Genomic DNA, 22585 nt, shown 5'->3' on the forward strand with positions numbered 1-22585 from the left:
ACAGATCCCTGAGGTTCACTCAGACAGTCACGGCTGCTATCATAGTTGCTGTGTACGTGTCACAGAAAGTCTACACCGCTGAACATGATTGTTGTAGTTAAGCAACACAACTTGCCTAATAATTGTGCATGCCGTGTAGTTTGACCACATTCTTAAGAGTTCTGACAGTAGCTGTGAAAAGCAAACAATCCAAACAACAAGCACATATTATTTATTGTAAAATTGATTTTATTTTCTGCAGTCTTCACTTCAACAGTTGTCCAGATCTCTCTCAGACCTTTTTGTTATTTTATCAGAAACTTTGCACCCAAGAAACTAATGACAGCACAACTACCACCAGCAATATAAACCCAAGAATGGCTTGTCTTGGATTCCATCTTCTTTTCAAAGCTGGCTTCCTGGTCTTTCAGCTTTTGCCTGAAGTGGAGCTCTTGTTCTTTCAGTTCATTTCTGGCTCTGGTCTTCTGAGCCTTGAGCTCCTTTGGAAGCTTACTTCTTTTGCTCTGAGCTGTTTGTTGAAGTCCTCCGTTAGTACTTCCAACTCTTTTTGGGCACTATCGCTCTGAGCTTCCAGCTCTCGTCAGAATCGAGCTTCTTGTTCCTCCAGCTCTTTTCTGATGTTGGTCTTCTGAGCAGTAAGCCTGTTTTGGAAGGTCACTTCCAGCTTTTGTTGGAATTGAGTGTTCTGTTCCTTCAGCTCTTTTTCTGTGTTAGCCATTTGAGCTTTGAGCTCTTTTTAGAAGTGTGCTTCCCTTTCTATGAGAGCACAACTCTTGGTTGTGCTCTTCCCTCACTGATTCTAGCACTTTCTGGTCATGCCTGCTCTGAGCTTCTAGCTTTTGTTGGAATTGGGCTTCTTTTTCCTTTCATTCTCTTCTGCCAGTGGTCTTCTGAGCTTCGAGCTCTTTTTGGAAGTTTGCTTCCATTGCTTTGAGCTCCTTGTTTTGGCATAACTGGTTTGAGCTTCCAGCTTTCATTGAAATTGCTCTTCTTGCTTTTTCTGTTCTTCTCCAGCGTTGGTCTTCTGGTCTTCCAGCTTTGTGAGACAGATTGCCTCCATGGCATGCAGCTCTTTCTTGTGGGTTTTTTTTTGTGATAGCTGCCAGCTCATTCTTGAAATTCATTTTCAGAGCTTCCAACTCCTCCATCAGACATGTTGCTCCTTTTTCATTTTTGCCAACTCCTCGTGAGCATCTAACAGGTATTCAGTGGTCATCACTGCTGTGCTGATCTTGACCTGGCAGGTTTCACAGGCTGTTTTGTGGCCATCCTTACTGTGCCAAACTGGTCTACATGTTTCTCGGGCTGTTTAGTGGCCGGCATCAATCTGGACAGCCCAACTATAGGTTTCTTAGGCTGTTTAGTGGCCGGTTTATGAAAAACAGAGAGTATGTCCTAATGCTAAATCAGACTGGAGAGGTGTTAGCAGTGGTGTCCTGCAAGGGTCATTGCTGGGACCTGTGTTATTTTTGTTATTAATTAATGACTCAACTATTATAATTTGCAAAATGTTTGCAGATGATACTAAGTTATATCATCCAATATTTTCACTCACTGATCATGTAACATAACAGAAGGATTTACAACCCCAATTCCAATGAAGTTGGGACGTTGTGTAAAATGTAAATAAAAACAGAATGCAATGCAAATCCTCTTCAACCTATATTCAACTGAATACACCACAAAGACAAGATATTTAATGTTCAGACTGATAAACTTTTTTGTTTTTGTGCAAATATTTGCTCATTTTAGCATTAGGACATACTCTCTGTTTTTCATAATCCAGAAAATCCTCCAAACAACAGTTAAGTTTACCCATAAAATCACATTGTTGTAACTTCTAAATTGTGGCGTATTCAGCTGAATATAGGTTGAAGAGGATTTGCAAATCATTGTATTCTGTTTTTATTTACATTTCACACAACGTCCCAACTTCACTGGACCATCCCTTGCACCCTCCCTGAAGAACTCTGGCACCCCCCAGGGAAGGCCACGCTTCACAGTTTGAAAACCACTGGCTTAGGCCATTCTAAAGCCCCTTTCACACCAGGGGCCATTGAAGAGTTGCATATTGCGGCGTACTAACTACGCCGAGATAAGCAGCTCTATGCCGAGTTTAAGCAGCTCTACAGCAGGTTTTTGCTCCCCTACGCAGCAGTATGCTGAGAGCTATGTGAGGTGGATGTAGAAAATGAAATATGTAATTTTTTCAGCGTAGAGCGCTAGACACACGAAGTGCGCAGTTTTTAAGCAAGTCTACACAACACTCAGCAACTGTATGTAAATCTACACAACACTGCACTATTGTACACCAACAAGCCTCTGCAATTCTACACGCCAGGACGAAAATCCTTTTTTCAGTACATACTTGCATTGATCGATACTTTGCTAGCAATGAAGCTTCAAAACCACGGAAGAAGAAGAGGTGAGCCAAGCAAAGATTGTGGCAAATTAAATAAAGTCCATTAACTCCTGCTCACGGATAGATCGTCAGTGAGAGAACAGTTCAGCATCCACCTCTCATGCACGGATCGCGTGCACCATCAGCCCAGCGTGTAGCTTTCTTTCACCTCCTCCAGTTCTCTTAAGATTGTGGCAAGTTAAATAAAAAGTCCATTAACTCCTGCTCACAGACCGATCGCCAGTGAGAGAACATTTCCACGTCCAGGTTAACTCCTCATGGACAGATCAATAGTGAGAGAACATATCCACCGTTCCCTCCTCATGCATGGAACGCATGCGTGATTGTCGGCTGCAGATCCACACAGTTTCACTTTCTTAAGTTCTCTCATGATTGTGGCACATTAATAAAGTCCATTAACTCCTGGAAATAATGTCTTCTGACTTTTTCCAGTGTATCAGAATCATCTGTGTGTCAGTCTGTAGCTTCTTGAAGCCAAATTTCTTACCCCCAGCGTGCAAGGTTTCTCTCTCTCTCTCTCTCTCCCTCTCTCTCTGCAACGTGTGTGCCCTTCATATGTCGTTTAGTGAATGGAGCGCATTTCAACAATGTCAAAAAAACAAAAAACAAAAAGCTGGCAAGAAGTGGACTGTGAGAGGCAGAAAAATAGCGGCAAGGGCTACATACGCGGCAGTAACCAACTGAAAGCAAGACTAGGAATGCAATCACACAACAGCCTACACAGGGACTACGCCAAAGCTGTGCAATTTTCCAGCGTACTCCATACGCATCACAATGCAACTGTATGTAAGCCTGGTGTGAAAGGGGATTAAGGTTACAAGGTTTTTACAAAGTTTTTACAAAGTTTTTACAAAGCTGAACAGGAAACAGAAAACCAGAATAACATCAAAAACAAAGTGCATTATTGAGATAAGCACACAGCCACTGGCACCACAGGCAGGGGGTCATCCAGCATCCTGGGGTGCAAAGCCAGCGTCCATCTATTACGTGATCAGTGGGCCTCTCGTCCTGGTAGAATATATTCCAAAAGCAGACTGCAGTGTGCTGCATCAGCTTCAGCCATGGCATCTTGTGGTCAGTCCAGTGCCCTGTGGTGTGCAGCTGTAAGCCTTGTGCAGTGTGATCAGTGCCTCGGACAGAGAGAAAGATTAGAATCAGTCAGCGGGAAAAACTGCACCTAAGGTATAAGTTGACCAGCAGTAAATCAACAAGGAAGCAGAGAGAATACTAAGGTGATTGCCGGCCGCTGGCCCTAAGCTTCACAAACAGACCCAGAATTTAGATGAAGTGAGGCTGAGACCTGTTCCATTGCTAATGAGTTAAAAGGATAGGAGGCATAGTACCATACTTTGCCAGTATGCCAGCCATATGAGAGGGAGAATAGATGCATTTTAAGCCTGGACTTGAATGTCTCCACAGAATCTGTTGTATCTCAGTTGGGAGATCATTCCACAAAAACAAAGCGTACAATAAGAGAAGGATCTGTGGCCTACAGACTTTTTATTCACTCTAGGGAGACAAAGTAGTCTAGGGGCCATAGTTAACCTCCCCCCAAAATATGGAATTCCATCAACGGTACACTATGAAGACAGTATGGGTTTTCTCATACTTTGGGCCTATTTATTGCATACCAGGGATCACAGATCAGTTTGAGTACATCAGAATACTTGAAGAGGTTGTGTTGCCTTATGCCGAAAAGGAAATTCCCTTGAAATTGGCATTTTAATAAGATGATGACCCCTAACACACCAGCAGGTGAGCAGCATCTTGGTTCCAGACCAAGAACATTAACTTTATGGAGTGGTCAGTCCAATCATAAACTTGGAGTGACTTCGAAAATGTAATTTGAGGCAAAGCCAAGAATTTCAGATGACTTGTGGAATGCAGTCCAGTTGTCCTAGGTTAGAAGGTACCAGGTACCAGAAGTTGGTCAGCTCCATGCAACATGTGATGCAGTTCTCAGAAACAGTCATTAAACTATTAATTGGTTGAGTGATTCAGTATGACTCAACAGGAAAGCTAAATCTTCATTTTTCAGTTGATGTAGAAAATGTTTGTGAAGAAAAATGGAGAATGCCATTTTTAGAAAGCCCCCCCTTCTGTAAAGTAATAGACATGATAAAGATTTCATGTTTTGATTTGGAGTAGACTGTGCAGCGTTCCCAATGCATTTGCATGTATTGAAATAAAAGCTATAAAGATTGAGTTTTACTTTAAAAAAAAAAAAGAAAAGGCACAGCTATTTTGAACACAACAACATTTGTACTCTGCATTTAACCCATCTTCGACACAACCCAACCACTCGAAGCACTGCGCAGTCAGTCTGATGCCCAGGGACCAACTCCAGATGTGGAGATGTTGGCTTGGTGTGGAGCAGACCCTAAATAAGGGAGATGATCCATGGAGTGTCCTCACAGGAAGGAGGGGAGTGATCCCAGAACCTTCTTGACGTGAGGCAATCGTGCCATCATGTTGAATTTTATTGGTAGGCAAGTTAATGTAGGCAGCCCTGTATATCGAGGGCCACTGTAGCGATTAGGAAATACTGCCACCCTGTGGCAACAAAGTTTTGTGTGCCAGTCTACATTGAAATAATGCAGGTCTTTAAAAATACCTTAGAGTGTTACACTGGATGCTCTATTGAAAACTTAAATATATAGATGCAGACAACTGCAGCTCAAAATATTTATTTAGAATTTGTCAAACATTTGGTCAAAGGATACTAAGGTGCTTCTGCATTTAGCTCTTGCCACCCAGTAGTGGAGCAGATAACGGTAACAATTGTTCATTTCTGGAAAGAAGCACCAAAGTTGGCACAAATACTCCTTAGACATTACTCTTTTGAAAAAACTGAGTAGCCACTTGAATTTTCAGTAGGTGGCCAGGTAGGGGTTAATTGAAGAATTACACAGGGGTCAAAATTTAAAAATGCTCCAATCATATTGAAAGCTATACCACATTATTTGTCTGATCACAACGATACCAAAAAGGTATAGTTTGGACTATCTATGACTGAATGTTATGGAGTTATGGGGTAAAAACAACAAGAATGGTGACAGAGGTCAATTTCAGTTTGTACAAGGGTCAAAAGTTAAAGTTGCTCCAATTTTGGTAAAAAGTGGTGCAAATTATTGGTTGAACTAATAGGATTAATAAATGAAATAGTTTTGACTGTGTTGAATTCTTGGTCTGCAAGGTAAATGTCGACGTCCATTGGATTCTATGACATGTGACATATGTTACCCTGTAACATGATAACTAAGTGCAAATTATTCCTTTTAAAACCCTATTAATTCAACCAATAATTTGCATCACATTTTACAATATTTAGAGCAACTTTAACATCTGACCCCTGTACAAACTAATGCTGACCTTTGTTACCATTCTTGCTGTTTTTACCCCAGCGCACCCTTGTATTGTGGTTTGTCAGCCCTCTACCTCAGGAGATTTTGTTTGAAGTTGTTTTGAGTGATATTTTTTTAAACAAAAATGTTGATTGTGATAAAGTATTTTGTTGTCACGTACAATGCTTGGCAAAATTCTATCCTAGGTCTTTTGGATCCTTTGGGTCTATGAAGCTTAAATATGAAAAGTATCAGTATCGGTATCAATATCAGCGATACTGGGCCTGTATTTACTTGGTATCAGATCAATGCCAAAATTCCCAGTATCGACCACCTCTAGAAAACACCAATGACAGTTCTACGTATTTATACACCACACCTAAGTGGGCGGGGCTGTTTGAGAATTCAGCCAATCAGACAGTGAGCTGATGGAGCAGCGGTAATGGCATCAGGTTTGTTTTATTTCTTCATTCAAAATAAATGACTAAGCATTTTTGCCTTGATAAAAGAATAAACAGTATAAAGCTCAGTTAACCTGGACAACTACACATGAAAGTGCTAAGTTTCTCAAAATAGTACAAATATTTCCCATCGATTATACACCTGGCTTTCAAACAACCAGTTAAGGACTGAAAATCCAACACATCTCCCTACAGTCAAGAATTTTATAAGCCACAGCTGAGTAACATGTAGTTTGGGTCCCTATGACCAGATTAAATGTGACGATTCAAACAAGACTCAAATGCTACCAAATTAAACCAGATAATTCAATTATATCAGTACCTCAGGAGGCAAAATTGATTTTGCAGTTTTATTTAGAGACTGGCAGTTGAATGATTGCTGGGTGACATTCAAATCTTCTAAAACAAATGCTTATATTAGCACAGACATTGCTTAAATTTCAAGGACGCTAAAATTATAGCCATTTTTATTGCGAGTTGTTGAGACCAACAGATGGCAAGTGGGATTCAGGTAAGACTTTGTATTTCATTTCCTGTCTTTCCTTTCAGCTGATGGGTAATTTTTTTTCCCCAGGCTTCCATCTGGACAGCACTTTTTGTACTCTTAAGTTAAAATCATTGGACTTTGCTGGAGTTAAGATTTGCTATTTGCTCACATTTGACTACTTTCAACTTTGAACACCTTTTACCCATTTGAGAATTATTTAATGAATGTAGAACAAAGATTACAAAATTGTCACATTGTTGCAGCTCTACTTTGTTGTCTCATGTTGAGAATGTCGTCTTCCATGTTATCATTAAGTCCATTAACATATGAACCTTAACATATGAACTGTTAGGAAGGTGTCGTAACACGGACCCACAACAGGGGGCGCAAGTAAACGGACAATGGATAAGAAAAGGAGTAACAATTTAATGTTGCGAAAGTACACAACGGAATACAAACAGAAATAACAGGTGCCAATTGTATACAAGAGGACAGTGGGCAGGCTCGAAGATAGGAGACCTCTGATGAACGAGGAGCCGGGGCCCACACCGCTTCCACCACCAACGGCCTGAAGAACACCGGAGCCGCCAAGTCCTGAATCCCCAGGTGGTCTCTGTCCTCCGTTGTCGGCCCTGGTACTGCTGGCAAAGAAGACACAGAAGGAGGTGAGTGTGAGTCCTCACACCCAGCAACCTTTACACTCAAAGTCTCTGGGAGGGAAAACCTCCACCTCCAGATACGTTTCTCTCGTGCAGCTCCTGTTGGTCCCTCTTCTGGATCACCACAGGAATGCGGCTGCACACAGAACAAAGTTTAGACAATCGATAAGTCAGCAGAGAAATTACCTTTGTGGTAGACGATTTCTCGGCGAGAAGGTGGAGTTGTGATCCGCTTCTTGTAAGGAGGTTAATGAGAGACAGCTGGTGAGGTTGACAGGTGACAGCTGTCACTTCCAATAGCTCTGGCGCCCTCTCATGCTTGAAGCCCGCACTCCAAGCAGGGCGCCGACTGGTGGTGGGCCAGCAGTACCTCCTCTTCAGCGGCCCACATAACATGAACATATGTTAAACATTAACATTAATTATTAATTAATTAATTTACATTAATGTTGAACATTAACATATGAACATATGACGCTTAGAACATTTATTTCAAGTTTGTCAGAAACATTTGGTGACAAAATTCTTAAGTACTTTTAACACAGCCATAATGTTGCTATTTTTATAAGGGCTTAACTACATTTTGTAGAACTGCGGAGCACCATGGGTAAGAGGGACCAGCGCAGCTTTTCGTTCTGGTTGGTCAGTCTGTGGCTGGTCCCCGCCTTCCTTTTCCGCACGAGTGTCTCCTCTTAAAAAAACCAAACAAACAAAAAAAAAACAAACAAACAAAAAACTAAAGCCTAAAGGGAAGCAGTAACCCACAAAACATATTACTCTCAACACCCACCATTAATAGATTGATTTACTTAAAATTCTGTGCCAAATTACTTGAAGCAAAATGACAGCAAAATCAGCACATTAATCCTCACTTGTGATGCCGGCAGTCTGGTTTAGCCAGAGATGGGAACCACTGTTCTCAGAATACACCGATTAAAACAGATAACATCTGATCAAAAGGTTAGTCAAGGCCGACAGTGACAGTGAAATGAGTGAAACAGTGTACTGTATCTGACTTTAGCTTTCATTAGTGCCGCCACTGCCATCGGACCAACCGAAAATACAAATCCTGCTACAACGTATTTAAAGCAGCAGTGATGCGAAGACGCTTTACTTATGGTACTGAATATTTGTGTTTGTACTTTTCCTGTTATAGTCATACGGTTTAAACTGTGTTCAAACAAAGTAAAGTGAAAATGCCAATGCACGCAGATTGTGTGAATAGTTATATAAAGACATATTTTTTAGAACCGCAGAGCACTATGGGTAAAATGTGTCAGCGCGTCTGTGCCACTCCACTGCACTGATCTCTATGTATTACTGGATAGCTCATTGGCCCACAGACACACTCCGTACAATCCGCTGAAGCAAACTGGCGGCCATCTTGCCACTCCCAACTCATGCAGACCACACAAAGACAGCTTATTAGAACGTTGACAATTTCAAGTAATAACCGAGCTGATTCTCTCATTTACTTATTTTTGTTCTTCGGATAATATAAGATTGATCTCTCCTAATCCATGCCTGTCATGATTAGCTATTTGATTTTTTTTCGTTCTTTTATTACGTTGGCACTTTCTTCCCTTCTATTCTCACTTACTCATATCTCACTGGGACAAATAGTCAATTCTAAAAATTATCATTCCTTAATCAAAGCTAATACAAGTGTTGTGGAATCATTACAAGCTTATATATATATATATATATATATATATATATATATATATATATATATATATATATATATATATATATATATATATATATATATATATATATATATATATATATATATATATATATATATATATAGTGTGTGTGTGTGTGTATTGGTAAAGTGGATGGATAACAAAAGTCATGATGGATAATACAGAAATAGTGGATTTTTTTTTAAATAGTTGCACTAAAAGAATAAAACACCACTTAGCTAGCTACAGGAGAGTTGTTTTACCCTGCAATGACAACGTTTATTACACACAGCTCTATGAGTTTCAGCCTAATATAAGTAATAAAGCTCGTAGCAACAACACCTAAAGCTCCAAAACTATACACAAATAGACCTAATAAATTCTTAAAATAGTTCGTCCAACACAAAACACATGTGGCTACACATGTTGAGTTAATAAGCTACGTATTATCATTATTATTATTATTATTATTATTATTATTATTATTATTATTATTATTATTATTATTATTATTACTTTAAGGGAGAGAACTCTTCAAATTATTGTTCATTAATTCCCATTTCAATCATACTCATAGGTGAAATGATCATCCACAGCCTTTGATCTGGCGATTTGCGCAGTTTATAGCTGCACATGAAGGCATTTTTAACACAATCACAAAGAATAAAGTTACGTGCGCCTCATGAAAGATCAATAAAAAAAAAGAGCGTTGAAGAGCGGGACATAGGAGTGGTAATATGGCGGCCGGTTTGCTTCAAAGATACTGGCCAATGAGCGATCCAGTACTACATAGAGATCTCCGCTGACTTTAAAAAAACAAAAACTAAGGCCCGATAAAGAACTAACAACAAAACAAAACAAAACAAAAACATGAGTTTATCATCACCGTGCTCATGCCGAAATCGGCCCACATAATTTATTTTATTTATATATTTATTTATTGACGACGGTAAAGCTGGTGCAAGAACCGGCACGTCCACTAGGTGGCGAGTATGCTTTGGCCGAAGACGGCCGAAGTTTACCGAGCCGGGCTCGGTGTCAAGGTCTCAGCACTCCCCGTTAGTTAGCAAGGTGAGTTTTTCCTCAGGGAGCTGCAGCTCTGTGCTGACACATTATATTCCGTGTGCCTTCTGGCAAACTGTAGCTGAAATTTCGCATCTTCTTTTGAAGAAAATCTTTCTCTCTGGCTGTATCAGATATAACTTAAAAAAAAACCAAAACAAATAAAAATATAAAAATAAAATTTTCCCTGCCTCATCACTTTTTTCTGATCTCAAGGATGATAAATTAATGTTTGTTTGTTTTTAATGGGGCCTAAATCGAAACATAACCGACGTAAGTGGACCGTCGCACGGAATTGCTTTCTTAAATTTTGTAAATTCATCTTTGAAATCTAATGAAAAGACTGTGATGAAGATATTTCAGCAAACAAGTTTATTAGTAGTGCGGAAAGATTTTAAATTTGAGTCATCGACCAATATGAGAACTGCAGGCTCTGCTGAGCATTTGAACTTTGCAGGAGCATCATGTCGTGCCAACAGCCAATTAGACTGATCGTTTTTAATCACGTGAAGAAATTTGAACCAATGGAGAAAAAGGTTTTAATCAAAGTAGTGCAGCAGATAACAGAATATTTACAGAGGAATCCTGCAGATGGTGATACAAGCACCAACTTCGGCACAAGTACTCATTTGACATTGTTCTTTTGAAAAAAAAAAAAAATGATTGGCCACTTGAATTTTCAATAGGCAGCCAGGTAGGGGTCAGTTGAAAAATTACACGGGGTAAAAATTAAAAGATGCTCCAATCAGATTGAAAACTACGTATACAAATTATTTGTCTGATTTCAAAGATTCCAAAAAGAAATCAGCAGAGTCTGAAATTTGACTTTGACTTTCAGTGTGTCCCAGGTTGTCACTGCTGCCGTCCAATGGATTAATTAAAAAAACGACAGCGTAATGAAGGAATTTGCGTTTTACATGCAAAAGACACTAAAACTGACCATTTTACCTTCATTTCAAGCAAAAAAGACATGAACGTTTCAACCACATATCAAAAGACTCACAACCTTTAGAGTCCCCCATATGGAATGGGCGGAGTCTGTGCACAGATCCCTGAGGTTCACTCAGACAGTCACGGCTGCTATCATAGTTGCTGTGTACGCGTCACAGAAAGTCTACACCGCTGAACATGATTGTTGTAGTTAAGCAACACAACTTGCCTAATAATTGTGCATGCCGTGTAGTTTGACCACATTCTTAAGAGTTCTGACAGTAGCTGTGAAAAGCAAACAATCCAAACAACAAGCACATATTATTTATTGTAAAATTGATTTTATTTTCTGCAGTCTTCACTTCAACAGTTGTCCAGTTCTCTCTCAGACCTTTTTGTTATTTTATCAGAAACTTTGCACCCAAGAAACTAATGACAGCACAACTACCACCAGCAATATAAACCCAAGAATGGCTTGTCTTGGATTCCATCTTCTTTTCAAAGCTGGCTTCCTGGTCTTTCAGCTTTTGCCTGAAGTGGAGCTCTTGTTCTTTCAGTTCATTTCTGGCTCTGGTCTTCTGAGCCTTGAGCTCCTTTGGAAGCTTACTTCTTTTGCTCTGAGCTGTTTGTTGAAGTCCTCCGTTAGTACTTCCAACTCTTTTTGGGCACTATCGCTCTGAGCTTCCAGCTCTCGTCAGAATCGAGCTTCTTGTTCCTCCAGCTCTTTTCTGATGTTGGTCTTCTGAGCAGTAAGCCTGTTTTGGAAGGTCACTTCCAGCTTTTGTTGGAATTGAGTGTTCTGTTCCTTCAGCTCTTTTTCTGTGTTAGCCATTTGAGCTTCGAGCTCTTTTTAGAAGTGTGCTTCCCTTTCTATGAGAGCACAACTCTTGGTTGTGCTCTTCCCTCACTGATTCTAGCACTTTCTGGTCATGCCTGCTCTGAGCTTCTAGCTTTTGTTGGAATTGGGCTTCTTTTTCCTTTCATTCTCTTCTGCCAGTGGTCTTCTGAGCTTCGAGGTCTTTTTGGAAGTTTGCTTCCATTGCTTTGAGCTCCTTGTTTTGGCATAACTGGTTTGAGCTTCCAGCTTTCATTGAAATTGCTCTTCTTGCTTTTTCTGTTCTTCTCCAGCGTTGGTCTTCTGGTCTTCCAGCTTTGTGAGACAGATTGCCTCCATGGCATGCAGCTCTTTCTTGTGGGTTTTTTTGTGATAGCTGCCAGCTCATTCTTGAAATTCATTTTCAGAGCTTCCAACTCCTCCATCAGACATGTTGCTCCTTTTTCATTTTTGCCAACTCCTCGTGAGCATCTAACAGGTATTCAGTGGTCATCACTGCTGTGCTGATCTTGACCTGGCAGGTTTCACAGGCTGTTTTGTGGCCATCCTTACTGTGCCAAACTGGTCTACATGTTTCTCGGGCTGTTTAGTGGCCGGCATCAATCTGGACAGCCCAACTATAGGTTTCTTAGGCTGTTTAGTGGCCGGCATTGCTGTGCTGACTTTGGCTTTTGGTTTCACAGGTTGTCTAGTAGTCTGCATCTCGGTTCACAACTCAACTATTGGTTTCTCAGGCTGACTAGCAGCCGGCATGGCTGTGAGCTCAACTTTAGCTGGTTTCTCAGGCTGGCATCGCTGTGCTGACCTTGACTTTTGCAGGTTTCACCGGCTCTAAAGGTGGAAATTGATCATCGAAATGCTCCTCTTGTGGTATTGCTTCCATCTGCTTGTCCTTGCTGTGCTTCTCCTCATAGCTCTGTGTACAACAAAGAAAAAATAACAAAGTATTTCATTTTCATCTGTCATCTCAGCACCACTGACATACATTCATTTTATGTCAAAAGACCAAGCAGCTCAACACTTCCCCATCGTTGTCATTATGGGGTATTGTGTGTAGAATTTTGAGGAGAAAAATGAATTTAATTCATTTTGGAATAAGGCTGTAACTTAACAAAATGTGAAAAAAGGTAAGTGCTGCGAATACTTTCCGGATGCAGCGTATGTTTTGAGTCGCTGTCATGTTGGAAGACAAAGTGATGATCCAGACCCAATTTTGCTGTTGACTGCTTGAGGTTTTCTTTCAAAATCTTCATATATAAAATAAATTCATTCATTCCTTTGTTGTTGCATGGCAGGTCAATTTATAAGTTACAACAATGTGGTTTTATGGGTAAACTTAACTGCTGTTTGGAGGATTTTCTGGATTATGAATAACAGAGAGTATGTCCTAATGCTAAATCAGACTGGAGAGGTGTTAGCAGTGGTGTCCTGCAAGGGTCATTGCTGGGACCTGTGTTATTTTTGTTATTAATTAATGACTCAACTACTATAATTTGCAAAATGTTTGCAGATGATACTAAGTTATATCATCCAATATTTTCACTCACTGATCATGTAACATAACAGAAGGATTTACAACCCCAATTCCAATGAAGTTGGGACGTTGTGTAAAATGTAAATAAAAACAGAATGCAATGCAAATCCTCTTCAACCTATATTCAACTGAATACACCACAAAACAAGATATTTAATGTTCAAACTGATAAACTTTTTTGTTTTTGTGCAAATATTTGCTCATTTTAGCATTAGGACATACTCTCTGTTTTTCATAATCCAGAAAATCCTCCAAACAACAGTTAAGTTTACCCATAAAATCACATTGTTGTAACTTCTAAATTGTGGCGTATTCAGCTGAATATAGGTTGAAGAGGATTTGCAAATCATTGTATTCTGTTTTTATTTACATTTCACACAACGTCCCAACTTCACTGGACCATCCCTTGCACCCTCCCTGAAGAACTCTGGCACCCCCCAGGGAAGGCCACGCTTCACAGTTTGAAAAACCACTGGCTTAGGCCATTCTAAAGCCCCTTTCACACCAGGGGCCATTGAAGAGTTGCATATTGCGGCGTACTAACTACGCCGAGATAAGCAGCTCTATGCCGAGTTTAAGCAGCTCTACAGCAGGTTTTTGCTCCCCTACGCAGCAGTATGCTGAGAGCTATGTGAGGTGGATGTAGAAAATGAAATATGTAATTTTTTCAGCGTAGAGCGCTAGACACACGAAGTGCGCAGTTTTTTAAGCAAGTCTACACAACACTCAGCAACTGTATGTAAATCTACACAACACTGCACTATTGTACACCAACAAGCCTCTGCAATTCTACACGCCAGGACGAAAATCCTTTTTTCAGTACATACTTGCATTGATCGATACTTTTCTAGCAATGAAGCTTCAAAACCACGGAAGAAGAAGAGGTGAGCCAAGCAAAGATTGTGGCAAATTAAATAAAGTCCATTAACTCCTGCTCACGGATAGATCGTCAGTGAGAGAACAGTTCAGCATCCACCTCTCATGCACGGATCGCGTGCACCATCAGCCCAGCGTGTAGCTTTCTTTCACCTCCTCCAGTTCTCTTAAGATTGTGGCAAGTTAAATAAAAAGTCCATTAACTCCTGCTCACAGACCGATCGCCAGTGAGAGAACATTTCCACGTCCAGGTTAACTCCTCATGGACAGATCAATAGTGAGAGAACATATCCACCGTTCCCTCCTCATGCATGGAACGCATGCGTGATTGTCGGCTGCAGATCCACACAGTTTCACCTTCTTAAGTTCTCTCATGATTGTGGCACATTAATAAAGTCCATTAACTCCTGGAAATAATGTCTTCTGACTTTTTCCAGTGTATCAGAATCATCTGTGTGTCAGTCTGTAGCTTCTTGAAGCCAAATTTCTTACCCCCAGCGTGCAAGGTTTCTCTCTCTCTCTCTCTCTCCCTCTCTCTCTGCAACGTGTGTGCCCTTCATATGTCGTTTAGTGAATGGAGCGCATTTCAACAATGTCAAAAAAACAAAAAGCTGGCAAGAAGTGGACTGTGAGAGGCAGAAAAATAGCGGCAAGGGCTACATACGCGGCAGTAACCAACTGAAAGCAAGACTAGGAATGCAATCACACAACAGCCTACACAGGGACTACGCCAAAGCTGTGCAATTTTCCAGCGTACTCCATACGCATCACAATGCAACTGTATGCAAGCCCGGTGTGAAAGGGGATTAAGGTTACAAGGTTTTTACAAAGTTTTTACAAAGCTGAACAGGAAACAGAAAACCAGAATAACATCAAAAACAAAGTGCATTATTGAGATAAGCACACAGCCACTGGCACCACAGGCAGGGGGTCATCCAGCATCCTGGGGTGCAAAGCCAGCGTCCATCTATTACGTGATCAGTGGGCCTCTCGTCCTGGTAGAATATATTCCAAAAGCAGACTGCAGTGTGCTGCATCAGCTTCAGCCATGGCATCTTGTGGTCAGTCCAGTGCCCTGTGGTGTGCAGCTGTAAGCCTTGTGCAGTGTGATCAGTGCCTCGGACAGAGAGAAAGATTAGAATCAGTCAGCGGGAAAAACTGCACCTAAGGTATAAGTTGACCAGCAGTAAATCAACAAGGAAGCAGAGAGAATACTAAGGTGATTGCCGGCCGCTGGCCCTAAGCTTCACAAACAGACCCAGAATTTAGATGAAGTGAGGCTGAGACCTGTTCCATTGCTAATGAGTTAAAAGGATAGGAGGCATAGTACCATACTTTGCCAGTATGCCAGCCATATGAGAGGGAGAATAGATGCATTTTAAGCCTGGACTTGAATGTCTCCACAGAATCTGTTGTATCTCAGTTGGGAGATCATTCCACAAAAACAAAGCGTACAATAAGAGAAGGATCTGTGGCCTACAGACTTTTTATTCACTCTAGGGAGACAAAGTAGTCTAGGGGCCATAGTTAACCTCCCCCCAAAATATGGAATTCCATCAACGGTACACTATGAAGACAGTATGGGTTTTCTCATACTTTGGGCCTATTTATTGCATACCAGGGATCACAGATCAGTTTGAGTACATCAGAATACTTGAAGAGGTTGTGTTGCCTTATGCCGAAAAGGAAATTCCCTTGAAATTGGCATTTTAATAAGATGATGACCCCTAACACACCAGCAGGTGAGCAGCATCTTGGTTCCAGACCAAGAACATTAACTTTATTGAGTGGTCAGTCCAATCATAAACTTGGAGTGACTTCAAAAATGTAATTTGAGGCAAAGCCAAGAATTTCAGATGACTTGTGGAATGCAGTCCAGTTGTCCTAGGTTAGAAGGTACCAGGTACCAGAAGTTGGTCAACTCCATGCAACATATGATGCAGTTCTCAGAAACAGTCATTAAACTATTAATTGGTTGAGTGATTCAGTATGACTCAACAGGAAAGCTAAATCTTCGTTTTTCAGTTGATGTAGAAAATGTTTGTGAAGAAAAATGGAGAATGCCATTTTAGAAAGCCCCCCCTTCTGTAAAGTAATAGACATGATAAAGATTTCATGTTTTGATTTGGAGTAGACTGTGCAGCGTTCCCAATGCATTTGCATGTATTGAAATAAAAGCTATAAAGATTGAGTTTTACTTTAAAAAAAAAAGAAAAGGCACAGCTATTTTGAACACAACAACATTTGTACTCTGCATTTAACCCATCTTCGACACAACCCAACCACTCGAAGCACTGCGCAGTCAGTCTGATGCCCAGGGACCAACTCCAGATGTGGAGATGTTGGCTTGGTGTGGAGCAGACCCTAAATAAGGGAGATGATCCGTGGAGTGTCCTCACAGGAAGGAGGGGAGTGATCCCAGAACCTTCTTGACGTGAGGCAATCGTGCCATCATGTTGAATTTTATTGGTAGGCAAGTTAATGTAGGCAGCCCTGTATATCGAGGGCCACTGTAGCGATTAGGAAATACTGCCACCCTGTGGCAACAAAGTTTTGTGTGCCAGTCTACATTGAAATAATGCAGGTCTTTAAAAATACCTTAGAGTGTTACACTGGATGCTCTATTGAAAACTTAAATATATAGATGCAGACAACTGCAGCTCAAAATATTTATTTAGAATTTGTCAAACATTTGGTCAAAGGATACTAAGGTGCTTCTGCATTTAGCTCTTGCCACCCAGTAGTGGAGCAGATAACGGTAACAATTGTTCATTTCTGGAAAGAAGCACCAAAGTTGGCACAAATACTCCTTAGACATTACTCTTTTGAAAAAACTGAGCAGCCACTTGAATTTTCAGTAGGTGGCCAGGTAGGGGTTAATTGAAGAATTACACAGGGGTCAAAATTTTAAAATGCTCCAATCATATTGAAAGCTATACCACATTATTTGTCTGATCACAACGATACCAAAAAGGTATAGTTTGGACTATCTATGACTGAATGTTATGGAGTTATGGGGTAAAAACAACAAGAATGGTGACAAAGGTCAATTTCAGTTTGTACAAGGGTCAAAAGTTAAAGTTGCTCCAATTTTGGTAAAAAGTGGTGCAAATTATTGGTTGAACTAATAGGATTAATAAATGAAATAGTTTTGACTGTGTTGAATTCTTGGTCTGCAAGGTAAATGTCGACGTCCATTGGATTCTATGACATGTGACATATGTTACCCTGTAACATGATAACTAAGTGCAAACTATTCCTTTTTAAAACCCTATTAATTCAACCAATAATTTGCATCACATTTTACAATATTTAGAGCAACTTTAACATCTGACCCCTGTACAAACTAATGCTGACCTTTGTTACCATTCTTGCTGTTTTTACCCCAGTGCACCCTTGTATTGTACCTCAGGAGATTTTGTTTGAAGTTGTGTTGAGTGATAATTTTTTAAACAAAAATGTTGATTGTGATAAAGTATTTTGTTGTCACATACAATGCTTGGCAAAATTCTATCCTAGGTCTTTTGGATCCTTTGGGTCTATGAAGCTTAAATATGAAAAAGTATCAGTATCGGTATCAATATCAGCGATACTGGGCCTGTATTTACTTGGTATCAGATCAATACCAAAATTCCCAGTATCGCCCACCTCTAGAAAACACCAATGACAGTTCTACGTATTTATACACCACACCTAAGTGGGCGGGGCTGTTTGAGAATTCAGCCAATCAGACAGTGAGCTGATGGAGCAGCGGTAATGGCATCAGGTTTGTTTTATTTCTTCATTCAAAATAAATGACTAAGCATTTTTGCCTTGATAAAAGAATAAACAGTATAAAGCTCAGTTAACCTGGACAACTACACATGAAAGTGCTAAGTTTCTCAAAATAGTACAAATATTTCCCATCGATTATACACCTGGCTTTCAAACAACCAGTTAAGGACTGAAAATCCAACACATCTCCCTACAGTCAAGAATTTTATAAGCCACAGCTGAGTAACATGTAGTTTGGGTCCCTATGACCAGATTAAATGTGACGATTCAAACAAGACTCAAATGCTACCAAATTAAACCAGATAATTCAATTATATCAGTACCTCAGGAGGCAAAATTGATTTTGCAGTTTTATTTAGAGACTGGCAGTTGAATGATTGCTGGGTGACATTCAAATCTTCTAAAACAAATGCTTATATTAGCACAGACATTGCTTAAATTTCAAGGACGCTAAAATTATAGCCATTTTTATTGTGAGTTGTTGAGACCAACAGATGGCAAGTGGGATTCAGGTAAGACTTTGTATTTCATTTCCTGTCTTTCCTTTCAACTGATGGGTAATTTTTTTCCCCAGGCTTCCATCTGGACAGCACTTTTTGTACTCTTAAGTTAAAACCATTGGACTTTGCTGGAGTCAAGATTTGCTATTTGCTCACATTTGACTATTTTCAACTTTGAACACCTTTTACCCATCTGAGAATTATTTAATGAAGGTAGAACAAAGATTACAAAATTGTCACATTGTTGCAGCTCTACTTTGTTGTCTCATGTTGAGAATGTCGTCTTCCATGTTATCATTAAGTCCATTAACATATGAACCTTAACATATGAACATATGTTAAACATTAACATTAATTATTAATTAATTAATTTACATTAATGTTGAACATTAACATATGAACATATGACGCTTAGAACATTTATTTCAAGTTTGTCAGAAACATTTGGTGACAAAATTCTTAAGTACTTTTAACACAGCCATAATGTTGCTATTTTTATAAGGGCTTAACTACATTTTGTAGAACTGCGGAGCACCATGGGTAAGAGGGACCAGCGCAGCTTTTCGTTCTGGTTGGTCAGTCTGTGGCTGGTCCCCGCCTTCCTTTTCCGCACGAGTGTCTCCTCTTACAAAAAAAAACAAAACTAAAGCCTAAAGGGAAGCAGTAACCCACAAACATTACTCTCAACACCCACCATTAATAGATTGATTTACTTAAAATTCTGTCAAATTACTTGAAGCAAAATGACAGCAAAATCAGCACATTAATCCTCACTTGTGATGCCGACAGTCTGGTTTAGCCAGAGATGGGAACCACTGTTCTCAGAATACACTGTACCATAAAATACAGATAACATCTGATCAAAAGGTTAGTCAAGGCCGACAGTGACAGTGAAATGAGTGAAACAGTGTACTGTATCTGACTTTAGCTTTCATTAGTGCCGTCACTGCCATCTGACCAACCGAGCATCAGAACTCTGCTACAAAGTATTTAAAGCAGCAGTGATGCGAAGACGCTTTATTTATGGTACTGAATATTTGTGTTTGTACTTTTCCTGTTATAGTCATACGGTTTAAACTGCGTTCAAACAAAGTAAAGTGAAAATGCCAATGCACGCAGATTGTGTGAATAGTTATATAAGACACATTTTTTTAGAACCGCAGAGCACTATGGGTAAAATGTGTCAGAGCGTCTGTGCCACTCCGCTGCACTGATCTCTATGTATTACTGGATAGCTCATTGGCCCACAGACACACTCCGTACAATCCGCTGAAGCAAACTGGTGGCCATCTTGCCACTCCCAACTCATGCAGACCGCACAAAGACAGCTTATTAGAACGTTGACAATTTCAAGTAATAACCGAGCTGATTCTCTCATTTATTTATTTTTGTTCTTCGGATAATGTAAGATTGATCTCTCCTAATCCATGCCTGTCATGATTAGCTATTTGATTTTTTTTTCTTTCTTTTATTACGTTGGCACTTTCTTCCCTTCTATTCTCACTTACTCATATCTCACTGGGACAAATAGTCAATTCTAAAAATTATCATTCCTTAATCAAAGCTAATACAAGTGTTATATATATATATATATATATATATATATATATATATGTGTGTGTGTGTCTATTGGTACCATGCATGAACAAAAGTGGATGGATAACAAAACTCATGATGGATAATACAGAAATAGTGGATTGTTTTTTTTAAATAGTTGCACTAAAAGAATAAAACACCACTTAGCTAGCTACAGGAGAGTTGTTTTACCCTGCAATGACAACGTTTATTACACACAGCTCTATGAGTTTCAGCCTAATATACGTAATAAAGCTCGTAGCAACAACACCTAAAGCTCCAAAACTATACACAAATAGACCTAATAAATTCTTAAAATAGTTTGTCCAACACAAAACACATGTGGCTACACATGTTGAGTTAATAAGCTACGTATTATTATTATTATTATTATTATTATTATTATAAGGGAGAGAACTCTTCAAATTATTTTTCATTACTTCCCATTTCAATCATACTCATAGGTGAAATGATCATCCACAGCCTTTGATCTGGCGATTTGCGCAGTTTATAGCTGCACATGAAGGCATTTTTAACACAATCACAAAGAATAAAGTTGCGTGCGCCTCATCAATCAATCAATTCAATCAATCAATTTTATTTATATAGCGCCAAATCGCAACAAACAGTTGCCCCAAGGCGCTTTATATTGCAAGGCAAGGCCATACAGTAATTACGTAAAAACCCCAACGGTCAAAACGACCCCCTGTGAGCAAGCACTTGGCGACAGTGGGAAGGAAAAACTCCGTTTTAACAGGAAGAAACCTCCAGCAGAACCAGGCTTAGGGAGGGGCAGTCTTCTGCTGGGACTGGTTGGGGCTGAGGGAGAGAACCAGGAAAAAGACATGCTGTGGAGGGGAGCAGAGATCAATCACTAATGATTAAATGCAGAGTGGTGCATACAGAGCAAAAAGAGAAAGAAACACTCAGTGCATCATGGGAACCCCCCAGCAGTCTAAGTCTATAGCAGCATAACTAAGGGATGGTTCAGGCTCACCTGAACCAGCCCTAACTATAAGCTTTAGCAAAAAGGAAAGTTTTAAGCCTAATCTTAAAAGTAGAGAGGGTGTCTGTCTCCCTGATCTGAATTGGGAGCTGGTTCCACAGGAGAGGAGCCTGAAAGCTGAAGGCTCTGCCTCCCATTCTACTCTTACAAACCCTAGGAACTACAAGTAAGCCTGCAGTCTGAGAGCGAAGCGCTCTATTGGGGTGATATGGTACTATGAGGTCCCTAAGATAAGATGGGACCTGATTATTCAAAACCTTATAAGTAAGAAGAATTTTAAATTCTATTCTAGAATTAACAGGAAGCCAATGAAGAGAGGCCAATATGGGTGAGATATGCTCTCTCCTTCTAGTCCCCGTTAGTACTCTAGCTGTAGCATTTTGAATTAACTGAAGGCTTTTCAGGGAACTTTTAGGACAACCTGATAATAATGAATTACAATAGTCCAGCCTAGAGGAAATAAATGCATGAATTAGTTTTTCAGCATCACTCTGAGACAAGACCTTTCTAATTTTAGAGATATTGCGTAAATGCAAAAAAGCAGTCCTACATATTTGTTTAATATGCGCTTTGAATGACATATCCTGATCAAAAATGACTCCAAGATTTCTCACAGTATTACTAGAGGTCAGGGTAATGCCATCCAGAGTAAGGATCTGGTTAGACACCATGTTTCTAAGATTTGTGGGGCCAAGTACAATAACTTCAGTTTTATCTGAGTTTAAAAGCAGGAAATTAGAGGTCATCCATGTCTTTATGTCTGTAAGACAATCCTGCAGTTTAGCTAATTGGTGTGTGTCCTCTGGCTTCATGGATAGATAAAGCTGGGTATCATCTGCGTAACAATGAAAATTTAAGCAATGCCGTCTAATAATACTGTCTAAGGGAAGCATGTATAAAGTGAATAAAATTGGTCCTAGCACAGAACCTTGTGGAACTCCATAATTAACCTTAGTCTGTGAAGAAGATTCCCCATTTACATGAACAAATTGTAATCTATTAGATAAATATGATTCAAACCACTGCAGCGCAGTGCCTTTAATACCTATGGCATGCTCTAATCTCTGTAATAAAATTTTATGGTCAACAGTATCAAAAACAGCACTGAGGTCTAACAGAACAAGCACAGAGATGAGTCCACTGTCTGAGGCCATAAGAAGATCATTTGTAACCTTCACTAATGCTGTTTCTGTACTATGATGAATTCTAAAACCTGACTGCAACTCTTCAAATAGACCATTCCTCTGCAGATGATCAGTTAGCTGTTTTACAACTACCCTTTCAAGAATTTTTGAGAGAAAAGGAAGGTTGGAGATTGGCCTATAATTAGCTAAGATAGCTGGGTCAAGTGATGGCTTTTTAAGTAATGGTTTAATTACTGCCACCTTAAAAGCCTGTGGTACATAGCCAACTAATAAAGATGGATTGATCA

The 22585-nt window shown here is 39.8% G+C and overlaps 1 protein-coding gene across 3 annotated transcripts in view; it reads right to left on the minus strand.

Annotated features, from left to right (window-relative positions):
• Window positions 1-22585, minus strand: part of LOC117527533 (ferritin, middle subunit-like) — a 50346-nt gene that overhangs the window by 10222 nt on the left and 17539 nt on the right. The window contains exon 2 of one of the 3 annotated variants that reach the window (XM_034189927.1): window positions 22104-22109. The exons of 1 other annotated variant lie outside the window; for it this stretch is intronic. The gene's annotated coding sequence lies outside the window, so the exon portion shown is untranslated. Of the gene's footprint in view, window positions 1-6851; window positions 6858-22103; window positions 22110-22585 lie in introns of those variants that run through there. One more of the 3 variants, XM_034189926.1, reaches the window with a different exon arrangement.

The sequence above is a fragment of the Thalassophryne amazonica genome, chromosome 16, assembly GCF_902500255.1.
Source record: "Thalassophryne amazonica chromosome 16, fThaAma1.1, whole genome shotgun sequence".
NCBI lineage: Eukaryota > Metazoa > Chordata > Actinopteri > Batrachoidiformes > Batrachoididae > Thalassophryne > Thalassophryne amazonica.